Here is a 26,910-nt window from a genome sequence, read left to right on the forward strand (position 1 = left end):
TTTGGAGATGTGTCATGAAAAAGGTGCTTTGGCCAATATCGTAGAAGTTGCTGCGGATTTTGATGGATTCCTGTCTCACATCGAAGTCTTTCATCCATTTGGAGTTTGTCTTGTGCATGGTGTGAGAGAGTGGTCAAGTTTCATTCTTTTGCATGTAGCTGTCCAATTTTCCCAGCACCATTTATTGAAGAGACTGTTTTTTTCTCCACCAGATGTTTTTTCCTGCTTTATCAAAGATTAGTTGCCCAAAGAGCCGAGGGTCCATTTCTGGGTTCTCTATTCTGTTCCATTGGTCTATGTGTCTGTTTTTGTGCCAGTACCATGCTGTCTTTGTGATCACAGCTTTGTAGTACAGCTCGAAATCCGGCATCGTAATGCCCCCACATTTGTTTTTCCTTTTCAACAGTTCCTTGGTGATTTGGGGCCTTTTCTGTTTCCAGACAAATTTAAGGACTATTTGTTCCAGTTCTTCAAAAAATGTCCTCAGTATTTTGATCGGGTTAGCATTGAAAGTGTAGATTGCTCTGGGTAGCATGGACATTTTAACTATGTTAGTTCTTCCGATCCATGAGCATGGAATATTTTTCCATCTTTTTGTGTCTTCCTCAATGTCTTTCAAGAGTGATTTATAGTTTCTAGAATATAGGTCCTTTACGTCTCTGGTTAAGTTAATTTCAAGGTAACGTATGGTTTTTGGTGCTATTGTAAATGGGATGGATTCCCTAATTTCTCTTTCTTCAGTCTCATTATTCATGTATAGAAATGCAAGTGATTTCTGAGCATTGATTTTGTATCCCGCCACATTACTGAATTGCTCTATAACTTCTAATAGTTTGGGAGTGGATTCTTTTGCGTTTTCCATATAGAGTATCATGTCATCTGCGGAGAGAGACATTTTGACTTCTTCTTTGCCAATTTGGTTACCTTTTATCCCTTTTTGTTGTCTGATTGCTGTTGCAAGGACTTCTAGTACTATGTTGAATAATAGTGGCAAGAATGGGCATTCTTGTCGTGTTCCTGATCTTAAGGGAAAGGCTTCCAGCTTTTCCCCATTGAGTGTGATATTTGCTGTAGGCTTTTCATAGATGGTTTTTATGAGATTGAGGAATGTACCTTCTATCCCTACACTCTGAAGGGTTTTAATCAGGAAAGGATGCTGTATTTTGTCAAATGCTTTTTCTGCATCTATTGAGAGAATCATATGATTTTTGAATTTTTGTTTCTGGATAAAGTCTATGACACTGATTGATTTGCGAATGTTGAACCACCCTTGCATCCCAGGGATGAATCCCACTTGGTCATGATGGATAATCCTTTTAATGTACTGTTGGATTCTATTAGCCAGGATCTTGTTGAGGATTTTGGCATCCATATTCATTAGGTAAATCGGTCTGTAATTCTCCTTTTTGATGGGGTCTTTGCCTGGTTTGGGGATCAAGGTAATATTGGCCTCATAGAATGAGTTTGGTAGCTTTCCTTCCATTTCTATTTTTTGAAATAGCTTTAGGAGAATAGGTATTATTTCTTCTTTGAATGTTTGGTAGAATTCCCCAGGAAAACTGTCCGGGCCTGGAGTTTTGTTTTTTGGAAGGTTGTTTATCACTGTTTCAATCTCTTCATAATTAATTGGCCTGTTTAAAAAATCAATTTCTTCCTGTTTCAGTCTTGGTAGTTTATAGGTTTCCGGGAAGTCCTCCATCTCTTCCAGATTGCTTTAATTTATTGGCATAAAGCTGTTGATAAAAGTTTCTAATAATCCTTCCAATTTCATTGGTGTTGGTTGTGACCTCTCCTTTTTCATTCATAATTTTATTAATTTGGGTCCTTTCTCTATTCGTTTGGATAAGTCTTGCCAGTGGTCTGTCAATTTTATTAATTCTTTCAAAGAACCAGCTTCTGGTTCTGTTGATCTGCTCTACTGTACTCCTGGTTTCTAATTCATTGATTTCTGCTCTAACCTTGGTCAACTGCTTCCTCGTGCGTGGATTAGGCCTGTCCTTCTGTTGCTGTTCCAGCTTCTTGAGGTGAGAATATAAAAACTGCATTTTAGATTTTTCTATTCTTTTGAGTGAGGCTTGGATGGATATGTATTTCCCCTTAGGACTGCCTTTGCAGTATCCCACAGGTTTTGGACCATTGTGTTTTCATTCTTTTTGGTCTCCATAAATTGTTTAAATTGATTTTTGATTTCCTGGTTTATCGATTCATTCCTGAGCAGGATGGTTCTTAGTCTCCAAGTGTTTGCGTTTCTTCCAAATTTTTCCTTGTGGTTGAGTTCCAATTTCAAAGTGTTGTGGTCTGAGAATATGTAGGGAGTAATTTCAGTCTTTTAGTATTGGTTGAGACCTGTTTTGTGACCCAGAACATGGTCTATTCTTGAGAATGTTCCATGGGCATTAGAATAGAATGAGTATTCTTTTGTTCTGAGGTGTAGTGTTCTATATATATCTATGAGGTCCAACTTGTTGAGTGTGGCATTCAAAGCTCTTGTTTTTTTGCTGATTTCTTGCTTAGGTGATCTCTCTATTGCTGATAGTGGAGTGTTGAGATCCCCTGCTATTAGCGTATTTTTATCTATATGTCTCTTTATTCTGGTTAAGAGTTGGCTTGTGTATCTTGCTGCTCCCCTGGTGGGGGCATATATATTTATAATTGTCATATCCACTTGTTGGATACATCCTTTAAGAATAATATAGTGCCCTTCTGTGTCTCTAACTCTAGTCTTTAGTTTAAAATACAATCTGTCTGATATGAGAATTGCTACCCCAGCTTTCTTTTGAGGTCCATTGGCATGAAAGATGGTATTCCATCCCTTTACTTTCAGTCTGCATGTATCTTTAGGCTCAGAATGCGTCTCTTGTAGACAGCAAATGGATGGGTCATGTCTTTTTATCCAATCTGCAACCCTGTGTGATTTTATGGGGGCATTTAGGCCATTTACATTGAGATTGATTATTGAGCGATATGATTTTAATGATGCCATGTTGCCAGTAAAGTCTTTGTGTCTATAGATTTTGACTTTTGTTCTGTATCACTCTTGGGGCCTTTTTACTTTTATAGAACCCCCCTTAATATCTCCTGTAGGGCTGGTTTCATGGTTACAAAATTGGTCAATGACTGGTGATTCTGGAACGTCTTTATTTCTCCATCAATTCTGAATGACAGCCTTGCTGGATAAAGGATCCTTGGCTGCATGTTTTTCTCTGAAAGAGCTTTAAAAATGCCCCCCCCAAAAAAATAAATAAATAAAAATGCCCCCCCCCCAACCCTTTCTCTTATTCCAGGTCTGTGTAGACAGGTCTGACGTAATTCTGATACCTTTGCCTTGGTACGTGAGAAATTTCTTTTCCCTGGCAACTTTCAATACTGTATCCTTGGATCTAATATTTGCGACTTGCACTATGACGTGACGTGGCGTAGGTTTGTCATGGTTGAGCTTGGGAGGGGTCCTCTCTGCCTCTTGGAGACGAATGTTTGTTTCCCTCGCTAGATTAGGGAAGTTTTCAGCTACAATTTGTTCAAATATCTCTTCTAGACCTCTGTTTTTCTCCACCCCCTTGGGGATGCCAATGATTCTAACATTGGAACGTTTCATTGAGTCAGTAATCTCCCGTAACCTACATTCTTGAGAATGAATTTTTTTTTAGCCCAGATTCTATTTTAACTTTCTCTTCTACTAACCCCTCCTCCAATTCGCCGATACATCCTTCTGCCTCAGTGACCCTGGCCGTCAGAGCCTCTAGTTTTGACTGCATTTGGCTCATAGAATTTTTAATTTCTGCCAGATTCACTCTCATTTCCGCCCTTAGAGACTCTATATTCTCATAAACATTTTCGTTACTACTTTTTTCAAGTCTACACATCATCTTGACCATTGTTACTCTGAATTCCATTTCTGATAATTTGGTTATATCCATATCCATTAGTTTTGTGGCCGAGGCCACGGACTCATTGTCTTTTCTTTGCTGGGGGATTTCTCCTTCTCGTCATTCTGATGAGGAGAGGTTGCAGGGTTGTCCAGAGCCCAAATTATTGACCAGGACCCAGGCCGTGTGCCCTTGTTTTATAGGGATCTTAGGGATCTGTGCTTCTTGATTTTTCAGCCTGCCTTCTGGGGGAGGACCTGCCGCGCCGATACTCAGGCAACCCTGTTTGGGTAGAGTCTCCGTGTCCCCTGCGAGGGGGGATGGGGATGGGCACACTGTGAGCCGGTATTTCCAGGCTTTTGTTCTCTGGCGGCTTTCCCTGGTGGTTTGCTGTGCCTCTTCTGAGAGTCAGAGCAGCAGCGGCCGAATCTCAGCCTCTGTCACAGAACAGAGGGATTGCGGCCCGTTCTCTACTAATGTTCTGGCCACTTTAACTCCGTTATTGTTGGTGCTGCTCAACCCTGCAGTGCCCCGGGATGTGCGCCCCACACCCGGCGTCCCAGCCCTCACTTCCAGGGCCGTGGCGTCTCTGTCCTTTGTGTTTCTAATGCTGCCAGCTGCCAGCCGCCCCGCACGCTCGGGAAGCTCCCGGTCTCAGTCTGGATCCAGTGAGCGCACCAGAGCTCCGTCCCTCAGTCTGGTGGCGCATGTTCCCAGGCTCATGGTCTCCGTCTGCTCTCTCGCAGGTGCCGGTCCCGAGTGAGTCCGCCCACTCCCCTGTGCAGGTGGCTACTGCTTCCCGGTGCCCGAACGCGGCGGCTCCCTCCCCCTTCCGTTTATCTTCCGATATCTGTGTGCAGTTTCAGGGCTCCCTGCTTCGTACCTCAATACTCAGCGCTGGAGATGTTCATTTGTAGAGATCCAGACGTATCTTCCTGCGTCTCAGGCTGATTCCGTGGATGTTCAGGCTGGTCTGGTACTTACCCAGCTCGACTCAGGGGACCAGCTGAGAAAGGGTCCCCTACCCCTCTGCCATCTTAACTCCCCATCCTTAGATTTATAGTTAAGTATTACATTTTTGGGGATTGCTCATGTAAACTGTGCTTTTAATCAAATCATTTGTTCATTGCTGGTATACAGAAAAGTGATTGACCTTGTATCCTGCAATCTTGTTATAATGACCTTGTATCCTGAGACCTTGTTATAAGGACTTACTAGTTCCAAGAGGGATTTTTGTTTGTTTGTTGTCAATTCTTTTGCATTTTCTACATAGACAGTCTTGTCATGTAAGAGCAGATAGTTTTATTTCTTCCTTTCAAGTCTGTATGCCATTTAGTTCCTTTTCTGGTCTTATTGTTTTAGCTAACACTTACAGCACAGTGTTGAAAAGGAGTGGTGAGATGGGTCATCTTTGCCTTTTACCTGATCTTAACAAGGAAAATTTCAAGTTTCTCACTATGGTAGTTCCCTTTATTCACAGGGGATATGTTTCAAGACCCCTAGTAGATAACTAAAAATGTAGATAGTACTGAACCCTATTTTATGTATATATGTTTTTTCCTATACATATTTACTATAATAAAGTTTAATTCATAAACTTGACGCAGTGAGAGATTACTAACAACTAATAATAAAATAGATTGATTTTATAATAATATTCTGTAATAAATGTTACGTGAATATGGTCTGTCTCTGTCTCTCAAACTATATTATACTGTATTCATCCTTCTTCTTCTTGTGATGACGTGAGATGACAAAATGTTTACGTGATGAGATGCAGTGAGCTGAATGATGTAGGCACTGTGACCTAGTGTTAGGCTACTGTCATCTGCTTCTGAACTGTGGTTGACCACAGGTAACTGAAACTGCAGAAAGTAAAACCATGAATTGGGGTCAGGGGGACTACTATATTAACTATGATGTTAGCTGTAGGCTTTTTATAGATATCCTTCTTCAGTTGAGGAAGTTCCTCTCTATACCTAGTTTTCTGAGAGTTTTTTTTTTTTTTTAAGATTTTATTTATTTATTTGACAGAGAGAGAGACAGCCAGTGAGAGAGGGAACACAAGCAGGGGGAGTGGGAGAGGAAGAAGCAGGCTCATAGCAGAGGAGCCTGATGTGGGGCTCGATCCCAGAATGCTGGGATCACGCCCTGAGCCAAAGGCAGATGCTTAATGACTGCGCCACCCAGGCGCCCCTCTGAGAGTTTTTATCATGAATAAGTATTAGATTTTGTCAAATGCTCTTTCTGCAGCTATTGATATGATCATGTGATTATCCTTACTTAGCCTATTTATATGATCAATTACATTAATTGATTTTTTAATGCTGAACCATCCTTGCATACCTAGGATAAACTGGTCAGGCTGTATAATTGTTTTGTTTTGTTTTTACATTATCAGATTTGATTTGCTAATATTTTGTTGACAGAACCTATGAGATTTTTTCCATGCAAATATTCCTTAGAAGTATAAACCTTAAGATTGTGTCACTTAAAGCTAAAGGAATTTAATTGACAGTAAGACAAGCAAAAGTAAGGATATTTTGAAGAGTTTAAGCCTTTCTAGAGTATCTATAACCGTTTTCATAAAATTAAAGAAAGATAATTTACCTTAAAATAAAGATTCATATGTGATTAAATTGTGGTGATGCCCTTTCATTTATTTCATATTTCATTCTGCATAATTCAAGTTCAGCATATCAGGAAAAAGTAGTCATTTAAATAAAAGTGTTTGTTTATTAAAATATATACTACAAAATAACTGCTAGGATTTTGTAGTAAAAAATACTTCACCTTTTATTAAATATGTACTATGCACTAGGCAGTGTTCTAAATCCTAAACATAAATTATCTCACAAACTTCTTATCACAAAGCCATGAAATATGTGTTTATCATCATCATTATCATCATCATCATTGCCATTTTACAGATGAAGAATCTTATATTTAGAGAGATTAATTTATTTAAGGTCTCACAACAAATAAATGGGGCATATGAGGATAAAAAGATAAATACAGAATTCAAAATCCAATGGTAATTATTGGGGCACCTGAATGGCTCAGTCAGTGGAGCATGTGACTCTTGATCTCAGGGTTGTAAATTCGAGGCCCACATTGGGTGTAGAGATTACTGAAAAAACAAAAAATTCTTAAAAAATAAAATAAAATTCAATGGTATTACCAATATTAATGCTTTAAAATTTGGACTCTAAAGTGAAACTCTTGAAAGTGTGGAGCACTTTAAAAAATTTTATTATCTTCACAGTATTTCATATGCTTATGATATCTTATTACCCATACACAATGTGCATTCAACAATGGTCTGCTAATTAACTGTTAGAAATTCACAACTTTATTATCTTTTTGAGTCTATATCAAGCAGCATTGCAGTAACTGAGGACACTTTCCCATTGTAGAAGGAAAGAAATGTTGAGATGCTGCTTATTATTTGAGAAAAAAAAATCTTGCTTCTTTTTTGTTGTTATTGGAATGGTATACTGACAATATTATTTAAGAGAAACATCGGTCAATATCAACCCAAATAAACTGATGTTTCATCTCTGTTTATGAATCCTGTGGGAACAGTGAATTCACAAGTCAGCATGTAGCCTGACCCGTGTAACATATAGCCTGACCCATGTAACTATATATTGAAAAATTGAAGTTATAGCAGTTCAATCTCATATTCACAAGCACTGAGAAGTAAGAATCTTCTCTCTTTCTCTCTCTCTCTCTTTTTTTTTTATTGTAGCATCCCGTAACACACTGCATGACAAGTGATGTACACTCAAGTTGGAAGAAGATACAGAAAGACAAAATGACAAAAAGCAGCTATAACATTTTATTGAAATATTTTAAAAATTACTAAAAGCTAAAAATAACATTTATTACAGTTCTTCAATGTAAGTTGATTTCAAGAAAAAAATGTATTTTATCATTTAAATATTTATTCCCCCCCTTATGTTTCTCTTTCCTTTCAAAAGGACAATGAAAACAAAATAAATATTTTATGTTTTTTCCACTAATTATGACAATGAATTCATTGTCACATGAATATTTTATTGTGAAAAGCAATAATGTTGCTGCTTAATAAATAGGAAAATCACAGATATTCTTAGGCGACATAAGCATTTATGACAGTTCACACATCAATGTAGTTGCTTTTTAAGTATCTGCAACTTAATTATATTTCAGTCAATGTTTTTAGGGAGATTCTTCTCACTGGCTCTTTGATCAACATGTTATGTATGATTTTGAGTTAGTCTCCTTAAAACCAGATGTTAAACATAAGGGCAGATTGGATATTACATATAGTTAGTTATGGAGAGTATGTGTGGTTAGCCCTTCCTGGAATACTTGCCCCTCCTCTACTCTGGTAAAGCCCTAACCACCCTTCCACCACCAGCAGCATGGGTGCTGTAGGGCAATTTTCCATGCCATCAGTAACGATAATACAGACGGCTTAAACTGTGCTGTGGCCATTATGTACTTATTTTATTTTCTCCTTGCAACAACCCTATGACATGGCATTGTCTCCCTTTTACAAGAAAGGAAATTGAGAATGAGAACATTAGAAAGCAAAAGAGCTTGCATTTGAGCTCGATCTGACTGATTTCATACAGTGTGTCAAAACCTTCTCTGTATCTCTGCATTGCAATAAAATTAATTTTGGCATATACACTAATTTTATCCCCATCAATCCAAAAAGAATAGAAAAATAATGACAGTGTGAAAACATCTTTAAAAATATTCTTGGTCATAATGCCTCATGGATATTTACCTATACGTTATTTACATATGTGTATGTATACCTGTTTGGGCTTTTTTGGCATATATATAATATCAACTACATCTTTTCTGGTTAATCACCTTTATTGGTTGGGAATTGCATATATGCTTTTCTTCAAATTGCATATTCCTCCAATTACATAGATGATTTCCTCAAAACTACTCCATATAATTGCCCTTGCAAATAGCAATGATAACACATGACTATGATATCTACGTAGAAATTATCAAAATTATGTTCTCTCATTATGTTAAATACAAAGGTTTCATTCCTGTATGTTTTTGAAGTCCTTCAAGAAATTCCTAAGGATTCTATGGCCAGAGGATTTAATCTAGATCTCCTCACAATCCCTCTGCCCCCAGTCTTTTTAATCTCTCACCCCCCTTGTTTTGCAGGAAATTGTGCTCTCAAGAAGTGACAGTGAAGGGACCTAGTGACAGACACAGATACCGAATCAAGACTACTTATCATTGGTCCTTTCCATATTACTCTATGCAGATTCTAAGTATTTTAAGAAAAAAGTTTGTTTTACCCTAATTTCTTTTTCATACTTTTTAGGAAATGAATTAATAAATTATTAACAGTTGTACATTTTTAATGTCAATTTTTTTTCCCATCAAAATTATATTGTACTGGGGGCGCCTGGGTGGCATGGTCAGTGGAGAGACCAACTCTTGGTTTGGCTCTAGTGGTGATCTCAGGGTCGTGAGATCGAGCTCTGCACTCAGCACACAGTCTGCTTGAGAGTCTGTCTCTCTCCCTCTCCTTTTGCCCCTTCCCCCTCAAATAAATAAATAGCTCTTTAAAAAAATTGTATTGTACTTAAAATCAGTAGATACAAGATGTTTATCTAGCTACTTTTTATTTAATTTTGCTGACAAATCAATAAACAGAAAAATGAGCTCAAACTAAAATGGACATTCTAAAACATGTGGATTTGAGTGACTATATCCTTAGACAGAAGATAGCATATTTACAGGACTTAGAGGAGGAAAGTTAAACTATGTTAGAACACTGAGAAGCAAGCAATCAACAAAGTTTGGTGATGATTGAAGAAACATCATTTGGCAATAATAGCAATTTTTTGATCAGAAGATTTTTTAAAAATTTTACTTGAGATGTCAGTAAATAGCCCTTATAAAAAGAGAGCCACAGGCATACCAAATTAAAACTTAATTTTGTTCAGATGCCTTTTAAGGAAAAATGAAGGAAATTATGGTAGATCATAAATCAATTGAAGAATTGAATGATTTAACTGCAGGAAGGCCACAGACCAGGGAGTCCCCAAGTGCTCTGCAAGGACGTTGACCTTCTTTCGCTTGGAGGTACTCTCATTTGAAAAGTCAGTATCAACATATTCTTAATGCATTTGTGTTTTTGTTCATGTTTCACATTACCAAGTGATATAGAATCTGATTGGCTTAATTTCATCCAGGAGTTTTTGTTCAGCTACTTATCGCTAAGAGACTGGGCAAGAAATAGTCACCGGAGCAGATGGTAGCTACACACTTGTGGCCAATGTAGCATAACCTATGGAGTTGTCGAATCATGATGTTGTAGACCTGAAACTGATGTCACGTGTGTGTCGACTACAGTTCAATTGAAACAATTAATTAATTAAATATGACAATGATAACTTGTAATTCACAAAGCACTCGATGAGTAAATACTTGGCCAGCAATGTATCAACAATAGGCACGCTTCCAACAGGACGGCGTGTAGCGTAGCAGCAGGGCTGACTCAAGCAGTCCTGGGGTACAGACAGACCAAACAGTGGAGACTGCAGGGAGCGTGCTAGTCATCAGCTAGGTAATCCTAAGAAACTAACTCTTTCTATCCCTCACTTTTCCATCTGGCGATGGAAGATAATAATAGTACCCTGTAGTTTTGTCACAGGTTGTTTTGTGATTTAATGAAAGGTCTGTAAAGGCCTTTTTTCTCATTGAAATAAAGGTATTATTTTCTCAAAAATGCTGAATCTATTATGGAGCAAGATAGGGATTTCAGGATTAGCATTCCTGCTTGCTGCTTCATTTTTGAAATAGGTAAGCAATTGGTATTAAAATTAGGCAGAAGAAATGTCAGGAGACTGCAGGCAATTTCTCAAAATCATGATGATTCACACAAGCAGAGGCCCACTTTCTCTGGGTCCACAAAACCAGACGTAGGGAAGACAGTTTTTCTCTCTCTGCCCTTGTATCTTTCTCATAAGTTTTGGTAAAGATAGTAATTTCATTAGATGCAAGTATATATTTATAAAAAATCGTAAATTACTCATGACAGTATACCAGCATGTAGGTCAAGAGTAAGTCTAACTAAATATAATTAGGTAGAGTAACGAAAGGACAGATGGCTTTTACATGTTTCTGGCCATATATACACAAGCCTTTGTAATTCGAGTCTTGCAAATTATTTCCCAAAGCAGTTTGTATGAACTTGTCCCGGCACGTACCATGCAGTAGCCTCCCTTAATTTGACATGGCCTCCTTTCCTTCACATGTAACGAGGCTGACAGAACGCACGCAGCTCCCCTTGGTCAGTTATCCCAGGAACAAACACAGTCATGGAGACCTAAGAGGGTATCAAGTAAGTCTATCCAGGTGGGTTATTTCATTAATAAAAAGAAAAAAATTTCTTCTGGAATTGGTTTAAATTCTTTGGTGCTATAAAATGTGTAAGCAAAAGCTGTATTTTTATGATGGTCAATAATTTTCTTTCTTTCCCTCTCTCTCTTGTTGTCTCTCATTCCCTCTTTCTTGTCAAGTTTGAGCACTTGGCATTGTTCTGCGAAATGTTACACTACACATTAGAAAGCCTGATCATACTTTCTTGAAGAACAGAATTCAATTTAATTCCTACTTTAGGGCCCAGGAGCCAATACCTAATAGTTCTTGCCTAACTCATCCTATCCAAACCACTCTTGTTGATTTTATGTCTAAAAATCTTTGATGAGAGGAGGTCTAGAGCAACTTGGAGCCATAAAGTGCCAGAGCTAGAGAGCCCCTAGAAAGGAGAGAGCACTGGGTCTGGGATAGAACGAGGAATGCAGCTCTGGCTGCAAGGGCATACCAGGAATCCTCAGGCACAATTGTGCTAGGGAAGCAGGTCTATCTAAGTCAGCCCCATCTGCTGGACAGGAGAACAGAGGGGACTCAGAGGTTTGAATCCACTGCTTCTAGCTGTCAGATGCCCCATCAGATAGTGTTGGGGAAGCCCGAAGAGATTGTTCCTGGAACTGTCTACTCTTATTGTTTTTTCTTTAGCATTTAAGTTATAGTTATCTGTGTTTCCCTCGTAATGGCTAGTATTGAGCTTTTTCATATAAAGCGCTCTATAAGTATGTCTAAATAAAAATATACAGTAAAGATCAAAACTCCTTACAAGAAAGCATATTTCTCAGTAGGAATAAGTACATAGAAGTGAATTCTTCTCTCCGGGAAGAATGTGGGTTATGCCCTTCCATGCCACCCGTCCCAGGGCCAATGTTACTTGTTCCGAAGTACTATTTTACTAATGTCTGAAAAGTGCCCTTTGCTGAAATTGAATCAGTTTCTTTTGTCTCCTAGTATTTTCAGAGATTCCACCACTTAAGATGCACACAAACAAGCATCATATTAAAAAATAAATGAGGTACTAACCCCCTAAAAGCAGGGACCTTCTTTTCCACATCTTAAGACATGGAGAACTAAAAAAATGTCTTTTGTTAGAAATGGACTTGTTAAGGCTGTTTTTTCTCTGTGAAAACTTTAAAGCCAGGTCATTTGTTAATATTTCTTTTCTCAAAGGACTGCATGAGATCCAGCTGTGCTGAAGAAATAGGAGTTAATGAAGGAATGGAGATGGAATGGCTTTAATTTTGTAGACGCATATTTTGAAATAGGTCAGACTGATGACAAGGTTCTTTGAATGTTCAGAAAACAACAACAAGGGAAAACTGAGGAGGTGGGAGGTATGTGCTTAATCTTTATAACAGGAGATGAGGAACGTTGGAGAGTGAGTGGAGCAAGGAGTCAAGAAGATGGATATTTTTCTTTGTGATTTTATAATACCACCACACCAGCTGTGCTTTTCTTTATGGTTCTATCGAGCTTTCAAACCAGGCGTGTGTGGGGTTAGTTATTGTTGCTTCTGTCACCTTATATCTGATACTCCTTCAAACCTGATCCCAAGGTTAAAGCATTCTGACTGAAATATTCTCAAAGGTGTCTTTAATAGATTCGCGGCATGAGCCTTTCTCTCACCAAGGAAATGTAACACTGTAAACTGATCATTCCTTATTAATCATGTTTTGTTATTTTGTCTACATTACCACTGGTCCCACTTCTCTTATGAATGTAAGGCTTATTATATAAAATATTTTTAGCTAGAAGAGTGCTCATTAGTTTTCAAAAAGCAGCTAGAAGCAAGCACTTCAAATTCATAGCTCCCATCTGAATTCCCAGAACCCCTCTGCCATTTCTCTCTACCACATGTGCTCCATTAAACTTGGAGGAGCTCCACTGGAACCTCTTGCATACTTGGGATTTTATCGGCCTTAGGTGAAGTTTGACCTAACAACAGCATAATGCTGTGCATTGAGTCAAAGCCAAGTTCATGATTCTGCATTTTACCAGTTAGTGAGGGAGCAGAATAATCACTGTAACTATGTCATGCAGAGTTGAGCATAAGACAGAGTCAGATGGAAGAAACACATGTACGCATTCGGAAATAGATTCTAACCATGTCTTTGCCTAGTTCCTTTGATCCCATATATTTCTACTGTAAGACAAAAAGACTTCGTGACCTAAACTTAGCAAGAAATAATTTTTCCCTATTAACAGTCTGCAAAAAAATTCAAAGAAGTTATCGAAACACCAAAGATGTGCTTTCGACACTTCAAATTATGTAAAGAATCATTTCAATTCTACCTTAAAATTCAAGAAAATAAAGGAAATAAATATTTCTGAGCTAAAACCAAACAAAGAGTATTTACTAAAACCAAACACAAAAAATGTGTCCTAAGCTGACTAAAGAGGTACATCAGGAATCCAAACTTCACCCACAGGTTGCAGCGGACAGGAAGCAGAGCTGGCTACGGCAAAGAATTAAGAGTAGGGTCTGTTGTTCTAGAGTTGAAATACGTACGGTTGCTCCTTGGCTCTCAGCCTTCTGGAGTTGAGGCTTCTTTTTATAGACAGACTATGCCTTAATGCTAATGACTTTTTTTTTTTTTTAAGATTTTATTTCTTTATTTGAGAGCGAGAGAGAGCAGGGAGGGACAGAGGGAAAAGGAGAAGCAAGCTCCCCACTGAATGCCAGGCTCCATGCGGGGCTCTATCCCAGGACCCTGGGATCATGACCTGAGCCGAAGGCAGATGCTTCACCGACTGAGCCGCCCAGGTGCCCCAATGCTAATGACCTCTCTTCTCAGCGGCAGACAGGAGCACCCTCAGGTGTAAGAGTGCACGTCATCCTCCTGTGTAAGTCTGTAAGGAAAAGAAATTACTGACATTAGTTTTGAGGAGACAAATGTGAAGTCTTAGCTAAAGAGTTTGTGTGTGAAGGTGGGGGAAGCTCTGTTTGTCTTTCTTCCTTCAAGGGCATCGTCGAAGCAGGGTTCACGTGTAAACTTGTTGCTCCATGTCAGTCCTGTGTAAGCACAATATAATCGATGCAAGTGCCCCAAGAGCAGAAAAATTAAGTTTGTCTTCTTTGCCCCACACCTAGTGCAGTGCCTTGCAAAAGTAGGCACTTGAACATATATGTTTAGTGGATTCATAAAATATTAAATAATGAAGAAATGTCGTTATGACCTTACTTTTACCTACTAATTCTTTTTAAGTAGTGTATACCTGGAGTTTTTAAGTGGAAAATATTTACTTAATGGCATTCACAATGACAAGCTTTAACTTTTTTACCTCTAAAAAAGGTCTAGTGTTCCCTCAATGAACTTCACTGGGTCACCTTTCCTGGAGGCGGGGGAGATCAGAGCACGTCACCCTCAGTGCCCAGGAATGTGGGGACTCCATGAAGTGGCCCAGCCAGCTGAGTGGCAGGAAGGGGGCGAGAAACTGTGTGGTGGACTGGTATTTCCCATAGTTGACATTCACATGAAATTTCATTTAAAGAAGGTCACCTGGGTGGCTCAGTCGGTTAAGCGTCCGCGTTTGGCTCAGGTCATGATCCCAGAGTCCTGGGATCAAGCCCAGAGCCCAACATCGGCTCCCTGCTCAGCAGCAAGTCTGCCGTTCCCCCACCACTCTCACTCTGTCTCTTGTGTGCTCTCTCTCTCTCAAATAAATAAAATCTTTAAATAATTTTCATTTAGAGAAATTTTGCTGCTAATAGTGTTTTCAGATAGCATCAGTAGGCTAAATACACTGATTCTGAAATTTGTCAAAATGAGAGAAAACAATGGAGAATAAAATATGAATTTAAAAGGAAATCAAAGCTGCAAATGCATAACGTTGACACAACACAGCCCAGGGGTGTTCCTATGAATGAAAGGGAGCAGGTATGTACGGTCAGGTAGGAGTCCTGTCCAAGGGTGCGGTGCCCCGCTACACTGAAAGGTCTGGAAGTGGCTCACGTATTCCACAGGTGTCACACTGTTTCGATTCAGGCCCTCATGATACATAAACGGTTCAGTTAGTTACCCGATTAAGCAGAGCCCCTGCCGTGGAAATAAAGAATCTGGAATGAACACTGTGTGATCCAAGTCATAAACATAGAATGTACAAGGCACTGCCAGGGAACATAAAAAAGAATTAGAAAGTTCAGGACTTAAAGACCTAGGACAAGAACCAAACTGTTCATAAGCTGTAGCTCTCATCACCTCTGGCCTTGTGCTCTCTTTAACACTTCGATGGCCTGCGCTCATGATTTTAACCTTCTTTTCACAGGCCTACCTTCTTGAAGTAGAAAGCAATTTAAGGGACACGAGCAAGAAAAGTGAGGATCCTTCTTTGCACAGACTCGATCCTGCGGCATGTGGAGCCTGAGCTGGCTTAGCACAGTGCAGTTCAGGGAGGTAGGTATTTAAGGAAGTGGCAGACCCTGACTAGTGGATGACACCTGGGGCCTGGGAAGGGATGAAAGGAGCCTGAAGTTAGGATAGTCCCCCAGGCGCTCCAGGAACTGGAGCATTCTTCATTTCACAAGTTACAAAGGAACTTATTCCCATTATAAGCAATCTAAACATTGAAAAATATATATAGTAAAACCTGATTATAAGGATTGCCCCTCGTGTTATGGGGATGCTATAGTTTATTTTCCTTTGTGATATTTCTATTTCCCTGGGATTGCTGGCCATCTGTGACCTCCTTATGCCTCTTGAACCCCAGCATTCACAGTCGCTTGACTGTCAAGGAGGCAGATGTGGCCCAGTACATTAATCTAGGAATTCAGGGAGAGTGGAGAGCCTGTGTCTGGAAACCCAGCAGAGACTAGGGCAGTTGTCCATTCATCACTCTGTCAATTGCCCCAGCTCTCCCTCTGACCACTCCCTTCTTCCCAGAAGGCCTACCCTTCTTGTCCCCTACAAATACTTCATGGGTTTTCTATTCTGTTTATCTAATCCCATCTGCTTTCTATCTTCTAGGAATTTCTCAAAAAATGTTGGCCCACTGGTGGTAATAGTTCTTATTTTCTGGCACTGTTCTTGATATATTTTTTCAAATACAAATATTCTCTGCCACTTAGGAGTTAAGATAGGAGATGATATACATGCTTGGCATGCACTCTTGATCCAATCTCCCTCTGGTCCTCCTTTAATTCAATCAGAGTCAGGTCATCTTCAGTAATACGCTCCTAGGACCACAGAAGGTTATGGAGTTCAGGTGTTCAAATAAATAATCCCATCACATTGAACCCCAGCCTGTGCCATCTTTACTAGAACGTCTGGTACAAATTTAAACAGATGAGGTTTGTGATTCTTAGGGTTTCTAGAAGACAGAGGCTCTGAATAACTGATTTCATATTAGGTTAGAAAGTATTTTTCTTCCCATGTTACAAATAAATGTGCATTAGAGGAAGAAAGAGAATCCCAGCTAGTTTTCTCTGTATGGACTGTTTTTGCTCACATGGTCCATATTGGGCCCTGTGTGTTGTTTTTATTAACATTACCATGAGCTGCCCCAGGGCTGGGTCAACTTGTCCTAGATCATCCACACTGTCAGTTTACTCCATGCACTAGAAAAGGAGGCACAAACCAACTAAAATAGGATAAACTGGTCAAAATTCTGAGAGTGTGAAGGTGACTGAGCCATCAGCGCTTCAGATGTTCTCAAAAAATAAGCCTTCCAGGAGCACCTGCGTGGCTCAGTTAAGCGTCTGCCTTCAGTTCCAGCCATGATCTCAGGGTCCTGGGATCGAGTCCCACGTTGGGCTCCCTGTTCAGTGAGGAGTCTGCTTCTCCTTCTCCCCCTTCCCCTCTCCCCCGCTCATGTCTCTCTCTCTCTCTCTCAAATAAAGAAAACCTTTTAAAAAAATAAGTCATACCAAGCCTACCTGAGGGGTTTGTTGAAATCACAGAATAGAAGAGAAATCTTACTGTCCGAAAGGCATCATGGAATCATAGGCAAACTGTTAAAACTGAGCAGCAATTAAGAAGATAAACAAACATTTAAATTACACATTTGTCCGAATGCAGTTATTTTCAGAACAAGTGTGCATATGTTAATACATGGGGACAGAAAGTATATTAAAATCAGTACCATTTAAAACTTTCTCCAATGATTTGTATTTAATCCTAAAATTTGCATAAATCTATAGGATTGATTCCCAACAGTGATTTGCGAGTTTGTTAGATCAGCTTTTTTAATTGTTTTCCTGAAATTCTTGAATAACTTATACCAGGCAAAGTATTTCAGATATATTTTAGAAAGAAAAGAATTATGCTTGCTGAATCTAACACTGTTAAAATATTAGTTCTCTGCACAGACTGACATACTCTTCCTAATTATTGGAGGATTTCTACATTGGAATACAATTAATACCCATTTTATTCTCAACAGTTTTATGCCAACTCTTTAGATTATAAAACATATTTCCTCCATTGTGGAACTATTATCAGTAATTGCCTAATTAACCCACAATACCACTGATACAGTATGCATTACTGGTGTGGGTCTTAAGAATTAAGATGACAGAATTCTAGGCCTCTGTCCTTTTGGGACCTAAGCCTCTTTTCAGTGCTAGGATTATTTAAGACTCAGATCAAATGGGTGCGTAGGACACTTGCAGACCAGAGCCATGACAAGGAAATGAGAGTATTTGTTATGGGGTATTTCACAAAGAAGCATCACAGTCAAAATTGGGGGAGGGGTGGGAAGCACTAGGATTTTCCTTGTATTACCATATCTTTCAAATGAACACTGTTCTTATTTTGAATTACAAGTGCTCCTGCCTCTTCCATAATGTTCTTTAGCCAATGATCTATTCAGTATTTTCAACCTCTAAATGTAATACTCCAGCCATGCTTCTCAGAGGAGTGGGCTCACTTCTCCAACACACAAAATCTGGGACACAATCAGAGGAGAAAAGAAGACTGTATTGTTGGACAAGGTAGTTTTCCCCAGTAAGCAAGGAGATGGGAGCTCTGAAAGGCAAGGGTACTGCTCTGGCAGAAAGGAGAAAGAACTAGAAAAGGGGGAGAATGGGAATCAGGAATTACAGGGGATACTAACCTGGGAGATGTTTTCAGAACGGAAAAATAATCTGTCCAGTGAGGTATATACCTTGTAAGACAGAAAGCGTAGAAGTTAAAAGTACAGACTTGCAAGCCAGATTGTCAAAGTCCAAATCTTAGCTCTGCTGCGTACCAGCCGTGAGAACAAATTACTTTGTCTCTTTGAATATCACCTTCTTCATCTGTGGAATGGGACTAGTAACACCTATTTCATGGAGTTTTAGGAAAGATTGAGTTAATAATTAGATAAATCACTTTGTTGTAGCTTACATATTTTCTATTCACAAAATCTTTGACATGCCTTATGAAAGGTGGAACTTAGGTCCCTTTCTTGAGTATGGGCTAGACTTAGAAATTCACTTCTAACAAATAGAAAAAGGCAGAAGTTACTGGTGTGACTTCAGAGGTCAGATCACCGAAAGTACCCTGTCTTCTCATTGCATCTCTCTCTGATCATTCTCTGATCAGAAGACAGTCAGCCATTTTGTGGAGAGGATTCAAGCAACCCTTTGGAGAGGTCCACATGATGAAGAACTGATCTGGTTCCTCACTGGATCTGGTTTCTCACTGGTTTCTTAGCCAATGAGAAACCAAGTTCTCCTAAAAACAGCCATGTGAATGAATCCTCTTGGAATTAGATCCTCAAGTCTTCACATGGCTGTGACTCTGACTTCCTTCTGAGACTCCAAGTCAAAACCTGAGAGTTAACCACACAGAAATTTTAAGTAAATAGAACTTGGTTGTTTTAAGCCACTGGATTTTTGGGTAATTTATTATTTCAGCAATAGATCACTAATAGACACTTAAAGCAATGTCCACCTTATTATGAGCTCTGTATAATTATTAACCACATTATTATTATAGGTCATTGGTTGAGACTTTGGGAACAGGGTAATAAGCCACTAGAAATTCTCTATTATTTTTCCTGTAAATCTTCTAGCACAGAAGAGACATCTGTGGTTTGTTTGGGGCATTAAGTCCTGACACAGTAAGAGTTTCACTGATACACTGGTATTGTGGACATTTGGAAAATATTTTCTTGAAGAAAAAATTAAAATTATAGAAGGTACAAGGTAGAAGTAAGGAGGAAATGGAGAGAGGGATCTGGAAGAAAAGAAATTTTGACAGTAAGTGAAAAAAGAGTAAGATAGATGAGTGATTTACTTGCATTTTTTATCTACAGATAGAAAACTAAGAACCCAAACCAAGAAAAAAAAAAAACCATGTAGATATCAGCTTCATAAACAGTATGTCTAAAATTAATTCTAAGAGATCAAAACTAAAGGTGTTCTGATCTACATATCAGTTATAATGTTCTTCTTGCCTTTCTGTGTCTGTTGATCACTGAGTTAGGCACCTTCCTTAATATCTTCAATGGGGGACAAAATAAAGGCCAACCGAATGAGAAAAGTAAAGACTATTCTTAATTTGCTATAGCAAGAGAGGTGAGCCACCATCACTTGCATTTTGGCAGAGACTCAAAGGCAGGCAGAGGAGTGAAGAAACTTTATAATGGAAAGAAAGGAACTCTCAGATATGCCCTTGATGGAGCCTTGGCATGAGAAAGCTGTAGGTAAATTAACTAGAAGCGAAGCATTTTATATAATTGGTTAGGAGAACATATTTGACTTCTCAGGTTGGTCCTAAGTTGGGAGTGGGAACAAAAATCAGGGAAGCTCTCATTTATTAATCAAACCCTGGCCATTATGGACCAATTGTTACAGAGTTATTGTTTAACTTCCTGGATTATCAGTAGAGTTAGCAGTCTGTCTTCTTGCAAATCTGATTTACATCAAGCTGGCCTCCTGGGTTGTTTATTATAGATAAAAGGTTGGTTTCCTTTGCTGATTGCTGGAGGTTGCAGGCCCAAATTCTATTTTTCTATGTGGTCTGGCCATGGTCCATTTGTATATTCAGTCTCTCATCAACAATACACTATTTTTTATACTGGTACACTGATTGTAATTCTCTCTCTTTGTTCCCAGTTTCTAACACTGTTCTATCCCATTTCCATATCAAAGTGTTGATGGCATTTCTATAAACATTCTCTAGTTTCATGAAGGACTAAAATCAAGGTTTCTGCATATGAATAATAAAATAACTGAGAGGATTGTATCTTGGCAGAAAGTTTCTTTCTGCTCTAACAGCAGACCCAAGCAGAGAAAAAGAAAATGAAATAATAAACAAAAATATAGTTTAAAAGTCAACACATTTTCATTAGAAACAAGGAGGGGAAAAGGAAGAGAAATTGACTGAACGGATGAATGAGACACTATGGGCACATTTTTCTTGTTCCCATGAAATTGTTTCAGATGTACTCTTTGATGTTATTTTTGACAGTATCTTTCTTACAAGTATATAAATGATCATATATTCTCAAGACACCTCTTTTTTTTTCACATTGCAATTATTTTAAAGTAAATGTTTACTATTGTGATTGGCAACATTGGGCTGTTAATTACTTTATTGGTGTAAATTGTTTGGGGCTAGTGCAAAAAGAATCGTTAGCATTATTGAATGTGAAAGACAGAAAACAGTCATTATATTTTTGGAATTCTTGAATTCCATTGTTGTTGCAGTGAACCTATGAGGTCATCAGTTGTTTCTTTGCTATTGGTGATAAATCAACTGAGTAACAAAGAACCTCTACAGAACTTCCATGGCAGTGATTTAAACATTCAAATCCTTACTGTGGCAGAGGCAGGTAATTAGAAGTAGAGAGGTAGTAGAAATGTATTCATTCATTGAATACATATTTATTGAAAGCCTACTTTATGCCAGGAACTGTCTTAGGTACTGAAGTTGGTTTTGTACCAATTTTCTTGAGATCCGTATCTCCCTTGGTTTATACTTAGTTTTTGCACAAGTGATAATCAAGGTATGATTACAGAGAAATATTTCCTTTCTATGAATATAATAATAGTAAGCCTGATGATAAATAATAATTGACCCTGTAGTGGTGTCAGCAATTCCTTGGATGGTGGTAAAAATTTTAGCACACCGCATTGTTTAATGGAAACAACCAGTTGTTGATGTCCACAAAGACATAAACCAAACACTTTCAGATCATCTTGCATTATTTTCATATTTTTTGAGAAGACAGAACTACAGATTTCTTTTTATGTGAATGCACCAATTTTTTTTTTTTTTACGTTGCCTCTTAAAAATAAAAAATAGTGAAAATGGAATGACACATCCCAGTCCACTTTGTTGTCCAAAAGTTTGGCATGTTTGACTCGATGGAATGAATTTGATTATATTCAAAAATGTAAATACAATGCAGATCACATGCTTTTAATTTGTCTAAGGCTATTAGTTGGCATTGCTGGTGATGATAGCTTTAATAGAAAAGTTGATGCATAATCTTGGATGTATTGACATTGTTATGTATTCTTTGGTTCTGTTTATATTTGTACTTTTGGGGTGCTTTTATACCATTTGTAGGTTATTTCCCTTCTCTAGTTCCTTTCATTAGCTGTTTCCCAAAGTTTATATTTGTTTGTTTGTTTTTTGATCTTTGCATTTTTAAACAATATTCTCTACCTTTTCTCCTTCTCTGAGCTATTCTATACATTGTCTCTCAAGACATTCTAAATCAGAAAAAAATATTTCACTTATTTTATTAATGTCTTTAATGACCCTATTTACAAAATGCATATCCCCCAAAGTTTTTTGTAATCCAAGCCCACTCAGATTTTCCAGCTTTTTTCTTTTTTTTTAATTGAAATATAACTGACATATAACATTGTGTAAGTTTAAGGTGAACAATGTGTTGATTCAATACATTTTTATATTGCAATATGATTACCACTATAGCATTAGCTAACATCTCCATCATGTCACATAATTATCATTTTATTTTATAGGGAAAATATTTAAGATCTAGTTTCTTGGCAACTTTGCAGTATATAATACAGTATTGTTGTGCTGTGCCTTATTATTATCTAGAACTTACTCATTTTCTAACTGAAAGTTTGTACCCTTTGACCAATGTCTCCCCAATTCCCTTCACCTCCAGCTCCTAGGAATCATCATTGCACTTTCTGTTTCTATAAGTTCAGCTTTTTCAGATTTCACATATTAGTGATATCATACAATATTGTCTTTCTCTGTCTGATTTACCTCACTTAGCATAATGCCTTCGAGGTCCATCCATGTTGTCTCACATGGCTGGATTTCCTTCTTTATCAAGGCTGAAAAATATTCCACTGTATATTATATTCTGAGTGTATATATTGTTGGGAAGGAAGAATTCCTGTCCCCTCAAAGGTCCTTCTAGTTGGACTAAGAAACAAATCGACATGAGACAGAATAATAGGAGAAAACCAAATTTCATAGGTATATGTGCAGGGAATCCATATAGACATGGAAAATATAAAGAGGCAAAAGGAGGAATACATGTTCTGAATTAAGAAGAAAGGGGTAGGACTTTGGGTCTTCAGAGGAAAGGAATGCAGTTTATTGGGCTTTAAAAAGAGTTGGTATTTGGTAATTAAATGTTTGCCATACCATATAAATGGGTGACTCAGATAAAATTTATGTTAATAACACTTATTCTGGGAAAGAACTCCAGTTTAGAGTCTTCTATGTGGTTAGGGGGTGGTAGGGGGGCAGGGGTGTCTGTCCTACACACCTACTATATCTATCTATCTATCTATCTATCTATCTATCTATCTATCATCTATCTATCATCTTACGTTTTCTTTTTTCTTTATCCATTTATCTGTTGACCAACACTTAGATTGTGTTAAACCCTCTTGCACTTGTGCAAACTCTTCTTTAGTTATCTAAAACTGATCAATTAAGCATTCCCTGCACTTTTTGTTCTGTATTTGCTTGCACAAATCCCACCTAGAAAGTACTCCTTTGAGGTATTTTCAAAGTGTAATCTGTCTTTTCAGGTTATTTTAGGATTTACTATTACAGGATTTTTTTTTTTGTTACAGGTTCCCTAGTTTGAGTTAAACCTAACTCCTGTTTTCTTTTTGCAAGCTATTAGAATAATCTTTTCATGAAAATTATCCTCATTTTTAAGTTTTTTGATAGCGATCTGTCTCACCAGATACAGTTCAAACTCCTAGTGACCTCTATAGGTGGTTTGTTGTATAAGTAATAACTCGGTAATTCCTCAGAATACGTATTTAGTTTGTATTTGCTAAACTGCATTTTAATTAGTGCAGTCCCAGATGTTGACATGAATGCTCTTTTATTGAGGTGCGTCATCTTGTGAACTCAACGTTGAGAGAAAAGTAGGCTGTGAGAAATAGTAGTGAATATATTTGTAATTTTCTCATGAAATAGCAAATTTATTGCTCCCTCTTTTGTGCTGTCACAATTAATTTTTATAATACTCCTTGAAAACTTATCTCAATATAATTATATGTTTATATATCTGTATCATCCACTAGACTCTGAGTTACATGATAATAAGTATGATGTTTTATTCAATTCTGTATTGAAAAATCGTGCACCGTGCTTGACCCATTGTTTATATTCAGAAAATGCTTATTAAATGATGAATGAATAAATGTACAAACAAAACACTCAAATCTGGAATTTGAGATTATTATATCTCTCAAAGGAAACGTAGGAATATTGCGGTGGTGTTTAAATTTGTGGCTTGAAAATGTGTAGTCGCTTTATTACTATTCTTTAAACACTGAAAAAAATGAAATAATTACCAAAATAATTACCCACATTCTCCTGAATATTATCTTCACTTCCTAGTAAGAGACTTTCAAATCTTTGTTCCACAAATTACTTTTCTCCCAGTTATCTTAAAAGACTTCAAGGATTCACTTTGTGAGAAAATCTTTCACTTGCCATATGACTTTCTTGGTTTTCATCGACAGCCATGTCCCTCTTTGGCTAAGTGTGCTGCTGGGATCTCTGATAGCTACAAAACTGTGGGTAAAGTTGCCTTATTGATACCTATGCCCAAAGTTGAGTCCATGGAAGGCTAGCCAGAGGGACCAAACCTGGGGAAAAAAACACACATGTCCTAAGAACTTCCTTAGGTCAAGTTAGAGAAACAGACCTCCTTCTTGAGGGAAAGGAGTTTGAAACATCTTAGAAGTTTACTAAACCTCATATAGATAGACTACTAATGGGTAAAATTCTTAAGTTCCCTGTACTTGGACAATTACAGTCATAGACACCTTTAACGTTTAATCTAGAAGCTTCCACACATACATGTTAAATTTAGGATTTTAACCTTTTAGAGATTAGATTATACAACCTGCAATGTTCTCTCAATTCAGAAATCCCATTGCACATTCATTCAGGTATTCATTTATTTATTCAATAAATATTATACTATTTTTCTAAGTGACTAAAATGGTGCTAGTTAAGTACTAAAAATGAATTCAAAGTGTAAAAATAAGGCTCCTGGGTGGCTCAGTCAGTTAAGCATCTGCCTTCAGCTCAAGTCATTATCCCAGGGTCCTGGAGATAGAGCCCCTTGTCAGGCTCCCTGCTCAGTGGGAGGTCTTCTTCTCTCTCTGCCCCCTTCCTCCCCACTCATGCATTCTCTCTCTCAAATAGGTAAAATCTTTAGAAAAATAAAAGTAAAAATAAAAAAATTAAAAACGTATAAAAAAGTGATTCATTATTGTTACCTTGCAATATAATATTTAACATTTGAACAATTCTCTTAACTTTTTTGATTCATGTATCTCTCTTCTGTAACGTGGAAATGATAATAACAAGTTTCCATATTAGAAGGGAAAGAAGTAAATAAAATTTTTAGAAAGTGCCTAAGAGAATAAGAACTAAGTGACATAGGACATGAGAGCAAAGGGAGGAGAGACTTGATGTTACTTCCCAAATGTTAGAGAATAAAGAAAGTATGTCAAGTAGGACAAAAGCCACAGTGAGGAGAAAATGGCAGCCAAAGAAATCAATCATTCCATTATTTATTTAATAAATATTTATTGATTTTTTTTGTTCTAGTCACTGCAGGAAGTGTTGGCAATACAAAGACTAATGCAAAATAGTTTCTACTTTAAAGAAATTACTTGAACTTTAGAAGACATTGAAGTCACCTAGGCTGCTTCTGAAAATACTCCACTGCCCATTCCACATAGTTTTAGTTATAGTTAATGTGAGTTATTGCCCATCTACATGAATATGAGCAGGAGCCTAGAGGGGCACTCTTTGAAATAAAACAGCATTAGTGATTATGCATAGAATTCACTTCAAGAAGTATAGCTATAAAAGAAGCTTTAAACATGAAATTGTTTCTTAATCTTAAGAATTCCTTTCAGATTTTTGAATCAAAAAGTTATATTAAAGAGACTTGAACTTCTTTCATCTCTCCTCCTGTCTTCCATTTCACTGTTCAAGATTCTAAATATCAACTGTTACATGATATTTAGAAAATATTTAAGGAAAGTGATTTTTTGTTAGCCTGAAAAATGGAAGAGAAAGTTTAATTACTACATTTATTATATGCAAACAGTATTTTATGAAAGATATATACTGAAATAACATGATTACAAATGTAATTTGTAAAAAGGAGAGTTTGAGTTTGGTGATTCCTAGAAGATGAATTCTTGGCCATAAAGATAATCAAGCACGAGCACAAGTTATAAAGAGTAGCTGAACAAACTGTTCCCATATGTGATGAAAGCGGAGGAAACAACTATCCTCCACTGTTAATTTAGGCATTGCCTACTTGGTATCGGAGTTCTAATGTCATGAAGAGAGCACTAGTTCTAAGAGTATTCCACAACAGAATTATTGTTGTTGAAAGGCAACAGGAAGAAAAACACCTACAAAGGCAGATCTATAAATCTGGTGCCTGCACATCAGCTTCTATAAGTCAAATGATCTCCGCTGGATCCCTGGGGTTCCGGTAAGTCTGATCATGTCTTGCCAATTTGGGTGAAGAGTCAAAATCTGCATGAGGGTTTGTCAGGAAAAGGTGTAATAAAATGCTCACACGTAAGGAACTGAAAAAAACAGCAGTTTTTGTTTTGTTTTGTTTTGTTTTTTACAACCAGCAGTAGTATATGTCTGATAAATTTGGCACTTGGCCTGAGTTCTGTGATTCTTAATGAAACTCCAGGTAAGTGAGATGGGCAATCTGAAGGATTATATTTACTAAGACTTCAGTGAGAAATTGAGGATAATAATATTGCTTTTATGGTTAGGTAAGAAAGTGCATGCTAAGTGAAAAATCAGACTGACAGAGTAAGTCTCTTCAGTGATGCATGGTTTTGGTCAATAGGAGACTCCAATGCATGTATTTGTCCTGTTGGGGGTTTTAGAACATTGACATTGCTGCACATAATGCCGTGACAAAGCAGGCAGAACAGATCTAACCTGCATATAATGCTGTTTAGGTCTTCAAGACTTCAGTATTGTAGGTGACTAGGATAGATGAGAGAATATCATTGGACATAAAGAGAAGTTGTTCATGAGCACATACATGAAACTTACTAGTAACTTCTGGAAATTATAGAATAAGATACAGCAAGGAGGTTACAATTTCACATTACTACTCAGGGAAAAGATAACCAGAAAAAGCATGAGTTACACATGGCATTTTAAAGACAAGAGTTTTACTTGGAATAAAAAGGTGATAT

At 37.7% G+C, this 26,910-nt stretch overlaps 1 long non-coding RNA gene across 1 annotated transcript in view; it reads left to right on the forward strand.

The window, feature by feature from the left end:
• Positions 1–26,910, forward strand: part of LOC123001560 (uncharacterized) — a 192,321-nt gene that overhangs the window by 50,498 nt on the left and 114,913 nt on the right. The window contains exons 6-8 of the long non-coding RNA XR_008958381.1: positions 7,618–9,997; positions 11,163–14,114; positions 15,537–26,177. This is a non-coding gene — a long non-coding RNA (uncharacterized LOC123001560). The remainder of the gene's footprint in view (positions 1–7,617; positions 9,998–11,162; positions 14,115–15,536; positions 26,178–26,910) is intronic.

Source organism: Ursus arctos, unplaced genomic scaffold (genome assembly GCF_023065955.2).
Source record: "Ursus arctos isolate Adak ecotype North America unplaced genomic scaffold, UrsArc2.0 scaffold_9, whole genome shotgun sequence".
NCBI lineage: Eukaryota > Metazoa > Chordata > Mammalia > Carnivora > Ursidae > Ursus > Ursus arctos.